Genomic DNA, 13991 nt, shown 5'->3' on the forward strand with positions numbered 1-13991 from the left:
ATTTTTTTAATCAAAATGGCGGCTGAAAATAAACAATTTGCCAAAATTTAACACAGGATGGATACAATTTTCAAAAGTTCATGAAATCGATTGAAATTTGTTACTCGGAAGTTTTTGGGGTCGCTGATTACGAATCTACGGTCAAATTTAAAAAATTCAAAAAGGCGGATCCAATATGTCGGACGACAACATTAAAACTTTATTTATTGGCTTCAAATGTGTTACTCGGGGGGTTTTTGGAGTCGCTGATTACGAATCTGAAGTTAGATATTATAAATTTTAAATGTCAGACGACAAAATATATCAAAGCTAACATAATTTCATCCCCTAATAATGCTGGCGAATCTTACTTGCATGATGGCGCTGCTGAATCTGAGTGTAAGTCCGATGATATTTTTTCTGAGGCAGATCATGATTTTAATTCCTTGTTAAGGGGACATGAGCAGTTGTAAAATTCCATTGAAAAAAGCCTATTTTTAAGTACCATTTTCTCAACTCCAAATAATTTTTTTATCACACTTTGTTCTAATGATTTTATACACAAAGACCTAATTTCTGATCGTTCGATAAAGACAAATATTTATTTTTGAATTTTCTGTGCCATTTTGAAAAAAATAATTACCCGTTTTCTTGATTTTTTTGTAAAATAAGCAAACAACTTTAAATAAACTAATTTATTTGTAAAACCGAAAGACCAGATTACAGTCCATTAATGTACAAGTATTTAAAAAAAACCATATCCGTTAAGTGGTTTTCGAGAAATAGGTACCTAAGTGATCCGACATTTAAAATTTTAAAAATCTGACTTCAGATTCGTAATCAACAATACCGAAAACCCCCGACTAACAAATTTAAAGCTAATATATGAAGTTTTAATATTGTCATCCGCCATATTGGATCCGTCACTTTGAATTTTGAAAATATGACTTTAGATTTGTAATCAGAGACCCCGAAAATCCCCGAGTAACAAATTTGAAGACAATATATGAAGTTTTAATTTTGTCGTCTGCCATATTGGATCCGCCATTTTGAATTTTGAAAATATGACTTCATATTCGTAATCAGCGAACCCGAAAACCCCCGAGTAACAAATTTTAATCGATTTCATGAACTTTTGAAAATTGTATCCACCCTGTGATGAATTTTGGAAAATTTTTTATTTTCAGGCGCCATTTTGAATAAAAAAATATCAAAAATCTTAAAACGCAAAACATATTTTCAAACTAAAACTATCGGAAACACGTCTTTTATACCTTAGATAATTTGGAAAAATCGATATATATGACAACTAATCCTTGTCACCAGTTAGAAAAAAGTGGTTTTGAGACAAACGCGTTTAAAATTTTGGTAGCTGTAGCTCGCACCCGTGCACTGTTTAATTCTACGCGCTGTAACTTTGTTAGTTTTTCAAATATCTGTCTAAAACTTTTACACGATATTTCTACGATATTGTACTTTCGAAACATGCAAAAAAAATCGATTTTTTCAAACCGTCACATAGGAAAAGTGCCTTAATATTTCAAAATTATTGATCGACTATGACGAACACAAAATTTTAATTTCCTACGTTTTGAAGGAAATAATATATTTATTTATAGATTAATAGTTACAAAAAACAATTATCGGCCTTCATTGGGAACTCTTTTTTCATTCACTGTCAATTTTACACTCACGTAGATTCTGTTTAACAACACGAATATTAAAAAATAAATTACGCAAAATTGTTGAATTTATTTTAGGGAACTTAAAAATATTGTACTCTTAGGCTGTTTTCGGCGTTCACCTGGTTTTATTTGTTCAGAAATGTTTTTCATAAAAAAGAAGGAGAAAATAATTTAAATAAAATGACTGACTTGGATAATTTTGATAAATCGTACGAAATGATTTTGAATTTTATTTACAGTAATTTAACGTAATAAATACTCATTGTGTTTCATCATCTGTTTTTATTAAATTTATTGTTTTTTTGTTGATATTCTTTTAATCGATTATCGGAAGAGTAATAAATGAAACACTATTTCATTAGATGTGCAACGTTTCGGCGTCTTGGTTTGACACCATCATCAGGCCACTGGTCATTTTTTAAAAAAATATTAATTATTTAAATAAATAATTTGTTACATTTGTAACGTGTTTCAAATAAAAAATAAAAACTTCCGAAAATTAAAACAAATAAGTTAAGGCAGAACACTGACATCTCGTACGGATGACAAAACAAGACTAAAACCAAGAGGAAACAATTTTGAACACTCCTTTAGATTTTAGTCTTGATTTGTCATCCGTACGAGATGTCAGTGTTCTGTCTTAACTTATTTGTTTTAATTTTCGGACGGTTTCATTTTTTATTTAAGACGCGTTACAAATGTAACAAATTATTTATTTAAATAATTTAAATTTTTTTAAAAAATGACCAGTGGCCTGATGATGGTGTCAAACCAAGACGCCGAAACGTTGCACATCTAATGAAATAGTGTTTCATTTATTACTAAAAAAGAATATCAACAAAATTCAACAACGAAAGAAAAAAATTCAACTATATATATTTATTTGTTTTTGTTATTCTCTCTTTTATTAATGTTTATTGTTTGATTAAATTTGATTTAGCAGTTTGCAATACGTTTTTACTTAATTTGACAAATTCTTTTTATTTCATTTATTGTGAATTATTGTATTGTGAACCGTTATTTACTATCTATGTGATATTTATCTATTGTTTTTATACTAAGACGGATTATTTATTTATGGTATGTTATTTTATATTATTACTATATTATTTATTATTTTTATTTAATTTTTCACAAATTTATTTTTTTTATATATCGATTCTTTATTAATTTTAATACCTATTCAATTTTTTACTAATTTTTATTATTTTATTAGTAATTATTACTTTTTAAAACTTTTTCATTTTTCAATTATTTTTATTTTTTAATTTATTTTATAAATTATAATTTTCTGACTCTAGGCTCTACTCCATCGCATCGTCAGGACATAAAATTTTATTTTAATTATTAGCTAGCGATGTTTACCTCAATCGCTAACGATCGTTCGGTTGAAATTAAACTTATTTGTTTTTACTTTTTTATTTATATTTTAACGTCAGTTTTTGTAAAGTTTTTTAAATTAAATTGATCGATTGACCAAAGCAATTAATAATATTTTACCTATTATTTTCTCCATATAACTGCCCAAATTTTCGAAATTTATGATTCTTAAAAGTAGACCTATTTTCGGTAGCTTATAACTTTGAAATTATTGAGTTTAGAAAAAAGTTGTCAAGAAAAGAAAATTTTGATTTTTCTTTAACTTTTAAGTAATTTAAAAAAAATTTTGTTTAATATTTAATTTAAACAAAAAATTTTTATAAATAACTTAATTTTTTTTATTTTGGACATGATATTAATTTTAATTTTTTTTATTTATTTATACCTGAAAATATACAGAAAATTTTCCTAAAAGTCCCGAGATGGGCTCATTGAGTTTAAGGAGTTTAAAATATATCACTTATTAATTGTTTTAAGGCTTATAAATGCTTTCTTTTAGAAATATAAGCAAAAACGTCGCTGCTCCAGCGTGTGGGGTAAAGACATTGCTTTGTATTCCCAGGTGCGAATTTTGGTCAGCCGCCAGAGTTGGCAGGTCGGGCACAGGTCGCCCCATCTATGGCTGCCAATAGGTCGGCAGCCAAAGTCGGGCCGACTTAGGTTACTGTTTCCACCCAAGGTTAGGCCGACTATGGGTGCCAAAGTTTACAAAACCCTAATTTCTGTTGGTCGGGCCGACTCTGGCCTGAGTGGGGCCGATGGTCGGTAAAACTATGGCAGCCAGAGTGTAAAAAACCTAATTTTAGTTGGTCGGTCTGATTCTGGCCAGAGTCGGGCCGATGGTCGGTATAACTACCCGTGTAGAAATTTAACCATGGCCCAAATCAGGGCCAGATTTATTGATCATTGTGTAGGCCATATCATGGCATGAAACACCTTCCCAGATCTGGCCCAAGTGTGGCCAGACTTGGGCCCGATCTGGGAAGGTGTTTCATGAAATGATATGGCCTAGATATGGCAATTTCTACACGGGTACGGCAGCCAGAGAGTAAAAAACCTAATTTCTGTTGGTCGGGCCGACTCTGGCCATAGTCGGGCCGATGGTCGGCAAAACTATGGCAGCCAGAGTGTAAAAAACCAAATTTCAATTGGTCGGGCCGACTTTGGCCTGAGTAGGGCCGATGGCGTCTCGTTTTTGACGCAACTTTCATAAAAAATAGTGTGCGTTACAAGTGCGCTTAAATACCCGTGCAGAAATTAAAATGTGGGCCTGATAGGGTACTGGACAGTTTTCCCGATCTCTGGTGTGGCTCTGGGTAGAGAAACTGACCAGTGCCCGACTAGTGTGTGACGCTGTTCCCGACCAATGCCCTACTTAAGGAAAAACTGGTCAGGGCCTCGTCAGTTTTTCTTAAAATTGCCCTACTTTGTGAGGTTAATTTTATTCAAAAGAAATTACAATAAAATTACTGTAATTAAAAATATTATTATATTAGAAACATAATGAACACAACATATTTATACATAACATAATGAGGTATTATAATTGACTAATTTAAAAGTGAAAATAATAAAAATAATATAATTTCAAGAATAGAAAAACTTAAAAATTTTTGAAAAATATAATTTTTGGTATTATGATTAATTCATTTTTCTTTTGAAGGTTGTCGCTCCTTTCTGCCTCCTTAATTTTATAATATTAATAAAGGTTATATTTTTTGTTTTCAAATGTATAAGTAATAATTAATATTTATTTAATAAATATTTTATTCAAATTTATTAATTATGTTTAAAAAATAGTTATTAAATATTGAAGGTGTTCAATTCAACCATCTCTCCGAATTATTTTCTCACTTTAAGCTAATATAATATAAAATAACACTAGTTTACAAAATTAAAAAAATTTTCTGATCCGCGGCATTTCACTATCATTTCTTATGTAAAATTTGCTCCCGAATCCGAATCTGAAGTCAGATATTAAGAACGTAGAACAGTTTTCGAGATATGAGTAAATTTCAAATTTTTGAGTTTCGACAAAAAGTGGATTTACTAATATACAATTATTTCCTAATGCAGTCGATCGATTTCAATTTTCTTTGAAGCAAATTAAAGGTAATTTTATTTCCAATAAAAAAATAAATACAACATTTTTAATCGGACTAACGGTTAAGGAGCTAGTTATGAATTTTTTTGGAATTTCTCATTATTTTTAACAAAATTTTAGAAATTGATTGAATTTTTCGGTTAATAACGACATAAAAAAAGTGTTTACTTTGGGTTTTCTTTTTTGGAAGTCAAAATACAATTTCGTAAGAAGAAAATAAGTTGTTACCGATTCAAATTGAACTGAAAATATAGAAGGTAAAAGCACTTAAATAAAAATATAAGAAAATTGGTTTTTACCCAATTTTACGATTTATTAACGACATATCGTATCGTTTTCGGTTTAAACAAATTTTAAACATTAAAATTGTCTTAAATTTGATTTGCACTGTTTTTTTATGGATATTATCTGTTTCTCTAATCTAAAAATAACAAAAGTCACCAATCATTGCTTCGTCCCAAAATTCTTGGTAGCGACATTCCATTTCCTTTATTTGCTCGTGTAATCTTCACAAAAAATGACAATTTTAATGTTAAAAATTTGTTTAAACCTAAAACCATACATGTCATTAAAAAATCGTAAAATTGGATAAAAGCTAATTTTCTGTATTTTTACTTAAGTGCTTATATCTTCTATATTTTCAGTTCAATTTTGATCGGCAACGGCTTATATTCTTCCTAAAAAATTGTACTTTGACTTTCAGAAAAGTAAACTCGAAGTAAACACTTTTTTAGGACGTAATTAACCGAAAAAGTCAAACAATTTCTAAAATTCTGTTAAAAATAATGAGAAATTCCAAACAAATTCATAACTAGCTCCTAAACCGCCAGTCCAATTAAAAATGTTGTATATATTTTTTTATTGGAAATTAAATTACCTTTAATTTGCTTCAAAGAAAATTGAAATCGATCGACTACATTCGGAAATAATGGTATATTAGTGAATCCACTTTTTGTCGAAATTCAAAAATTTGAAATTTACCCATATCTCGAAAACTGTTCTACTTTCTTAATATCTGACTTCAGATTCGGATTCAGGAGCAAATTTTACATAAGAAATGACATTATAATACCGCGGATCAAAATCTTTGTAAACTAGTGTAATTATTATTATTGAAATAATATAATATATATATACAAACCAAATGATTCTTAAAAATGTAGTATAATTACTCCGTTTAATTAATTTCTTCAATTGTTTATAATTTTATTATGGGGACTAATTTAAAAAACTTAATTCATTTACACTTTATTCAAACGAGGAAAACTGTCGAGGCCCTGATCAGAGCTCTATTTAATATCTAGTGAACACCTCACTTGGGGTTTTGGCCAGAAATTCTGGTCAAACCCACAAAATAAAAAAATTATTAAAACGATAGTATAATTACTCTCTTTAATTGTATTCTTCAATTGTTCATTATTTTTTATTAAAAGTAATTTTAGAGATTTAATTTTTTTACACTTTATTTAAACAAGGAAAACTGTCGAGGCCCTGATCAGTACCCTATCTAAAATTAATGAACACCCTACCTGGGGTTCTGGCTAGGAATTCTAGTCAAACCCCTAAAATAAAAAAATTATTAAATAACTAAAATAATGATTGCCTTTCATTGATAATAGCTTCTACAACAAAAAGGAATTCTAAAAACTTTATTAAAAAAAAATTTAATAGGGAAAACTGTCCAGGCCCTGACCAGAACCCCGTTTTAAATAGGGCAAAGTGGGGCATTTTCTGAACGGGTAGGGGAATCACCACTTGTTTGATTGCCGCACTCGCTTTGCTGCAAAATGTATAAATCGTCCTGTGAGCGAGTTAAAAAACAAAGGTATTTGTCGAAGTGTAAAAAAGTAACAAGTGAATTGCTGGTTGATTAGTTCCCAGGTGTAAAAAGTTGGTCGGTTTATAGTCGCGCCGACCTAGTGGATAGTCCAGTGGCTGACATGGTCGGACCGACTATGGTTTCCAAAGTCGGGCCGACCAGGGGTGCCAAAGTTTGGCCGACCATAAGAATGAAGGTCGGCTTCACTTTGGCAACCATGGTCGTGCCGACCTTGGCAGCTAATGGTCGGCCGACCGATTGCAAAAAATGATTAAATATTTATCATTATTATTCATTATTTATTTATATATTGCATACATCTTAACACTAAACGCAATCTCACATATAAATACAAATTAAAATTTATTTACTGATGGTTATGAATTACAAACTCCTTTTTTTTGAAGTTGCAGCTTATAAAATCATTTTTGTTCTTAGGCTTTTATGTAAGCGTAGCGTAATGGTTAGCGTGTTAGACTTCGGTGCGTTAGGTTGCGAGTTCGATCCCTGCGAGCGTTAGAAATTTTAATTTGTATTTATGTGTAAGATTGAGTTTAGTGTTAAGATGTATGCAATAAATAAATAAATAATGAATAATAATAAATATTTAATAATAATAATAAATAATTAATAATTTTTTGCAAACGGTCAGCGGGCCATTGGCTGCCAAGGTCGGCACGACCAAGGTTGCCAAAGTGAATCCGACCTTCTTTTTCATGGTCGGTAAAACTTTGGCACCCCTGGTCGGCCCGACCATGTCAGCCACTGGACGGCGGGTGTTACAATTCGCTAGTTCGGCCGACCTTTGGTTGCCAAGGTCGGCACGACTATCCACTTGGTCGGCGCGACCATGGCCCGACCAACTTTTCGTACCTGGGTTGATTTTAAATTTCATTAAATAATGTTTTTGTAATTATAATATATTAAATAGCAACTATTAAAATTTTTTGCTGATTAGTTTTAGAAACATGGAAAACAAAGACCGCACTAGATATCCTAGGATATTACTCTCTAAATCTGAATTAGTGCGGATTCGTTTACCAATTCGAATTAGTAACATTTTTTTACTAATTTTTAGTAGTTTTTTACTAATTGCTAGTAGAAAATTACTAATTCAATTAGTAGAACGTATTTTTTACTATTTCAAATTAGTAAATTTTCTACTAATAATTAGTAAAAAACTACTAAAAATTAGTAAAACAGTTACTAATTCAATTGGTAAACGAATCCGCGCTATTTCATTAGTAGAAAACTACTAATTCAGATTTAGAGAGTATGCAAACATACCGTGGATATCCTAGAGATATCCAACGGATTATATAAGGATATTCTAGAGACCGGCGGTATGGATATCCCAGGAACATTCTAAGGATATTTAAGGATATCCATAAGATATCCTCTGGACATCCAAAAAATATCTCAACGATGTCCCGAGATATTCCAAAATATCCCTAGGATATCCCTAAGATATCCTAAGAATATTCAAAAAATCCCTAAGTTATCCTTGCATTAATCCTAAGATATCCATTGAATAGCATCACGATATACATAAAGTAACTTTAGAAATTAAAATACTATTATACATACATAATAATTTATTTATTTTTATTCGAAAATATACGGGCAATGCCCATTCGTACAGAGTACTATAAAAGTAATAATAATAAGTAATAATAATTTGCAATTCCGTGATCAGAATGTGTTGTCTTTTGTTTTTCTGCAATATTAATGTTATGACAGATTCTTTTGGTTATAAATGTTCCCGTGTTCGTGATAACCACTCAAAATTAAGAATACACGGAAAAAAAAGTACGTGAAATTTTCATTGACTCGGTACTTGACTTTTGGATACGACACAAAATACTAAAAACAGTCCAGTACTTTTGCATGAGAGTTTTAAAAGCAGTCAATGAAAATTTCTAGTTTTTCTGAAATTCACTCATTCATTCACATATTTGGATAATTAATCACACAAACAAAGAACAATTATTGTATCACTTTTCGACGTTCGTCAACACTTATGAACTAACCTATAACACACACATATATTCGCGTATAACTTAAATATAAACACACACTTAACACTTAAAAGTACGTATCGAATTGTTCTTATATACCACATGGTGAAATTTTTCACGACTTCTGAGACATGCTATTTCACTGAAAACTGAGACTTACATAACATTCTGTTTTGTGAGAAACACAAAATAAAAAATATTTTTTTGAAAGTCAATTCTTGAAGACAAATATATATTAACACTATTTGTTTTTCATAAAATAATAGTATATTCACATCTGAAATTAACACAAATGGAAACAGACGATCAGCTGGCATTTACCTTGAGTAGAAACGCGCAACGCACACTGCGCATGCTCTATAAAATTTTCAAGCGCAGTCAACTAATCTTTCACGTACTTTATAAAACTGAACAAATGACTTTTCGTTAAAATTTTAAAAACACTGTTTCCCATACTAGTACTAGAATAACTCTAGGACTTTTCTATATTTTATAATAAAAAGTATATGATCCCAGGCGGAAAAGTCGGACGAACGTCGGAGTTTACAACCGGCTGGGATCCGCTCCCGTACACTGAAAAAAATACATGAGACATTTTCAACTACATCCCCTTAGTAGAGTAAAAAGTAAAAAAACGAACTACTTTTTTAGTTAGTCTGGCTACTTTTGATACTTATTTTAACTGTTTTATGTAGTTAAAAATTATTAATTAAATTAATGTAATTTTACAGTTAACTTTGTAACTGCAGGTATGTTATAGAAATGACTACAGAAAGTAGTAGATTCTACTACTTAAAGTAGTTTGATATACTAATTTTGTAGTAGTTTTTACTTCTTCTAGGAGTTGAATTATTTTCCATGTAATTTATGTTATAGATTTTTATAGAAGATTATCAACTGTGAAAAGTTGTAAATGCAACTACTTTAAGTAGTAAAATTAACTACAGTTATCAGTTGAACTGTGTCTGGAATGCCTTTAAGTATTAAGCAACTCATCGTAGCGGGCGAGCGTGGTTAGGTGGTTAGGTTATCGGTTTACGAATGTTAGGGTCGAGCGTTCAACTCCCGACGTTTAGAGATTTTTCTCCGTTAGGTATATAGACATTAAATAAATAAGGTATAGGTAAACAAAAGTGGGTAGGAGGAAATATAAAAAAATACAACTCGATAATATTTATAATAAATTATAAATAATTTTATTTTACCATTTTCAGTAGTTATTTTTTTACTGAGTTATCTTAGTAACTTTAACTACATATCAGCAGTTAATTCTACTGCAAAACTGTCATTGGTTCCTATTTAACTAAGAAAAGTAGTTAATGCAACTGTATTATCACTTCATTCAACTACATATCTGATAATTAATGTAAGTTCAAAATTATCTTTGGGGACTTATTGAACTAAGGAAAGTAGTTAAAAAGTAGTCAAATCTACTAAGAATTTTTTTCAGTGTACAGACCGCAAGTACCGACGGTCTGTACCGATTCGGATCTGAAAAAGCAACCGGCGCGGTACAGATTATGCTCCGACTGTCGGAACCGTCTTCCCACTATTGTCAGTACTGGCTCGGTACTGGATTTCTTCCGCCGGCGGATCTTATTCTTTTGCGGCGTCGGAAGAATGACGGATATGTTGAGTCTGTACTGGCTCGGTACTGGGGCGGATCCGACTGCGGATCTCGTCATTTATTGTCACATTATAAATTAAATAATTATTACAAGTAATTGCATTATTTTAGAAAATAATTATTAATAAATGAATCTAATCAATATATTAAGTAATTATTTATTGTGACTTTTTTAAAAATTAAATAATTAAAAAAATTCGTTATTAATTAATATTATATATATTATTAATTAACATTAATATTATTGAGAATTAATAATAAATTATTAATATTAATAATAATATTAATTAATAATATCTCAATAATAATTGAATAATTGTTTCTCAATATAATAATATTAAAGGTAATGATATTAATAATTTTAATTAATATCTTAATAATAATAAATTTATTGTTATTGATATATTATTAATTAATATTAATATTGATAATTTATTATTAATTCTCAACAATATTAATGTTAATTAATAATATCTCAATAATAATAAATTTATTATTATTCAGATGTTAATTAAAATTATTAATATTATTACGTTCAATATTATTATATTGAAAAACAATTATTCAATATAATATGTATTATATAATAATAAAAATATAACAATAAATTTAATAAGGGAGGGTGGTTGGTCGATTTGTAATGGGTGTACAAAGGGGGACATGGAGGGAGAGCTTACGTTTGTGGGAAAAGGTCAGACGGTTATTGATTACGTAATAGCTGATGAAAAGACGAAAGAGATAATAACGAAATTAGAGGTAGGAAATGAGTCAGATTCAGGTCATTTCCCACTGATAGTTGAAGTAGAAGGGCCAAGGGAAAGAATGGAAAGAAAAAGGGCAAGGCCAACAGGGAAGGATAAAATGGGAAAGTGGGACTTACAGAGTCTGATGGAGTTTGAAGGGAGGGTTAAGGAGAAAAGTAGTTATTTTGAGGAGGGAGGAGGAGTAAATTATAGATGGGATAGATTAAAAAGAGTGGTTGGCGAGGTAAAAAGGGAAATGAAGAAGGAGAGAGAGGGAAAAATGGGAACCAGAAAGGGATGGTGGGACGAAGAGTGTGAGAGGAGTAGAAAAGGGTTGAGAGAATGTATAAAAAAGTGGAGAAAAGGGGTAATGAGTAAAAAGAGTATAATAAAAGGCACAAGGAGCACGGGAGGTTGGTAAAAAAGAAAAGGGAGGAAGGTAAGGAGCGTTATTTAAAGGAGGTGGAAAAGGCAATTGAAGAGGGTAGGGAATGGGATGTCATTAATGGGGAAAGAAAGAAAGGAAGAGAAATAAATAAAGAGATTAAGATGGAGGATTGGACGAACTATTTTAAGGGATTAAGTGGGGGAATGGGACACAGAATAAGAGGAGAGGGAAGAAAGAGAAAAGTGGAAAAGGAGCAGACAGAGATAAGCAGGGAAGAGGTGAATGAGGCGATACAAAGGTTAAAGAGAGGGAAGGCAGCAGGAGAAGACGGGATGGAGGGTGAATGTTTAAAATTTGGGGGGAAAGTAGTAAGAGAGGAGATGTGGAGGATCGTGAATATGGTGTGGAGTGGGGAGGGATGGCCAGAAGCATGGAAGACAGGGTTAATAGCACCGATTATAAAAAAGGGAGAAGGAAAAAGAGTGGAAGAGTACAGGGGAGTGACGTTGATGCCAGTTGGTTATAAAGTGTATGCAGAGATAATAAGAAGGAGATTAGAGGAAAAGGTAGAAGAGCTAGGATGCATACCACATAACCAAACTGGCTTCAGAAAGGAAATGGGAACGATGGACAATATTTACGTCCTGAATTATTTAGTTAATAGGAATTTGGGGAAAAGTAATGGAAAGTTGGTGGCTTCATTTGTGGATCTAAAAGCGGCATTTCCATCAGTAAACAGGGGAATTTTATGGAGGGTTTTAAGGGAGAGGGGTATAGAGGATGGGTTGGTGGAGAGGATAAAGGAGCTATACGAGGACACCAAAGAAAGGGTAAAAATTGGGGAAAGTTTGGGACGGGAATTTTGGTTGGGTAGAGGGCTAAGGCAGGGCTGCCCCCTGAGTCCAATATTGTTCAACATGTTGATTGCGGATCTGGAAGAAAGAATGAGTAAGAGAGGGAAGGGTGGTGTGATTTTAAGGAATGGAAGAATATATACTCTAGCATATGCGGATGATGTGGTTTTGATGGCTGAGAATGAAAGTGGAATGAAATTATTAATGAAAGAGTTTGAGAAATATGTGAGAGAGAAAGATTTAAGTGTGAATGTAGAGAAAACGAAAGTGGTAAGATTCAGAAAAAAGAATGATAAGGAAAAAATAGAATGGAGGATGAATGGGAAGAATGTGGAAGAGGTGAATGAGTTTTGTTATTTAGGGTATTGGTTTATGTGCAATGGAAGGCAGGATCTGAATGTGGCTATGAGAGTAGAAAAGGGGGGCAAAGCTATGGGTCAGGTATGGGAAATTGGAAAAAGAAGGTTTCAGGATGATTGGAAGAAAAGAGTGTGGTTGTTTGATGCGTTGGTATGGTCGATAATAAGTTATGGAGTGGAGGTATGGGGATGGAGTGAAATAGGAAAATTGGAAAGTATGCATGAGAAATTCTTGAGATGGACGATGGGGGTAAGCTGGAATTGCCCGGGGTATATGGTGAGGGAAGAATTGGGTAGGGAGAAGATGGTCACGAAACAGAGAAGGAGAGCGAGGAATTATGAGGAAAAACTGGAGCAAGGAAGGGGAAGTAAAATAGCAGGGATGTGTTGGAGACTAATTAAGGAAGGAGAGGGAGGGTGTAAAAGGTGGGAAAAGGAAAGAAAGAAAGCATTAAGGGAAGGGGGGAAAAGTAGAGAAAAAGGGAAAGAAATAATAGAGATTTGGGGTAAATGTGATAGGGAGGAAAGATGGAAAAAGGTAATGGAGTCCAGGTACAACAGATGGTACAAAATGATAAAAGGAGAGGGATTGCCGAAATATTTGGGGAGGAAGATGAAGTATGAAAAGTGGAGTAGGGTGTGTAGGTTTAGAATGGGGAAAGGTATGAGAGAATGTAAGTACTGGATGGAAGAGGATGAAAGAAAATGCAGAATATGTGAGTATGAAAGAGAGGATTGGGAGCATGTTTTGGAAAGGTGTTGTAGTGGACGAATGGAGGAAGGGCAAAGCGTGACTGAAAGAGTGATGTGGATATTGGATGAGAATGGGCAGGGTGAAAGATGGATGAATGATTTAGAGGGAGTGAGAAGAAAAAGGAAAGAGGGATTAATTTAGTGTCGTGACGTAGGGAGGGATCATTAAGTCATATGACGATGCCAGAAAGGGCATAAGAGAACTGGAAACGGAAGCCCTGGCACTGGTTAAAGAAGCGCAATTAGTTTTTAGTTTGTTTTTAGATTGTAAGAGTAGGTAGT

The sequence above is a fragment of the Leptopilina heterotoma genome, unplaced genomic scaffold (assembly GCF_015476425.1).
Source record: "Leptopilina heterotoma isolate Lh14 unplaced genomic scaffold, ASM1547642v1 Lhet_175, whole genome shotgun sequence".
Classification (NCBI taxonomy): domain Eukaryota; kingdom Metazoa; phylum Arthropoda; class Insecta; order Hymenoptera; family Figitidae; genus Leptopilina; species Leptopilina heterotoma.